We start from the raw sequence: 975 nt of genomic DNA on the forward strand, positions 1-975 counted from the left end.
TTGAACTACAGCTGCTGATTCATGGACGGTGTCTGCCTGCCAAGAGGACTGGACTGTAGCTGCTGATTTCTGTTTGGTGTTTGCTACGGGACTGAACTGGGGACAAAGAAGATCAAGGTCAACCCTAAAGAACTACTGCAAAAGAGGTCCACTTCCCCCATATCTAATAACTTTTCTCTTCTGCTACCTCTAGCAGGTGGTGGGCAAGAGGAGAGGTTGAACCCTTATTATAATAGGCTATAAAAAAATTGTGCCTACAGATTGCCCTTGAACTTGAGATGAAAGGATGCTAGAGAGCAGTAAAAACATCATAGTACAAATACCTCTGAAAAGGCAGTAACTAAAAATCCTAACTTAAGGATTTTTAAACTAGATTTAAAATCCTGGCTCAATAATAAAGTGCTTGCATGACTTGAATGTGGCCCTAGGTTGGTTCCCCAGCGACAAAAAATGTAACAACAATTATGTAAAAGCCAAGGATGTAGAAGATGTAGATGAGCTGCCATACCAAGTAAAAGAGGGCATGGTATCATACATCTGTAATCCTAGCACTTAGGAGGTAGAGGCAGGAAGATGAGGAATTTAAAGCTATCCATTCATGGACAGCAAGTTAAAGGCCAAACTAGATTACATGAAACCCTGTCTCAAAAGGACAAATAAGACATAGATTTACTGTAGTGTACATACAACATTAAAAGATATAGTTTTTGATGTTAATAAAATTACATAGGAAAGACAACACAGCTATAAATACAGTTGCCCTGTCAAAGTCAAGTTGGGCCAGGCACACTATGTAATCCCAGTACTTGGGAGACAGAGGCAAGGAGGAAAAAGAAACAGCCTGACCTAGAGAATGAGTTCAAAGGCCAGTGTGATGTACACAGTGAGATCAAGGCCAGTCTGATCTACAGTGAGATCAAGGCCAGTCTGATCTACAGTGAGATCAAGGCCAGTGTGATCTACACAGTGAGATCA

The sequence above is a fragment of the Mastomys coucha genome, unplaced genomic scaffold (assembly GCF_008632895.1).
Source record: "Mastomys coucha isolate ucsf_1 unplaced genomic scaffold, UCSF_Mcou_1 pScaffold23, whole genome shotgun sequence".
Classification (NCBI taxonomy): domain Eukaryota; kingdom Metazoa; phylum Chordata; class Mammalia; order Rodentia; family Muridae; genus Mastomys; species Mastomys coucha.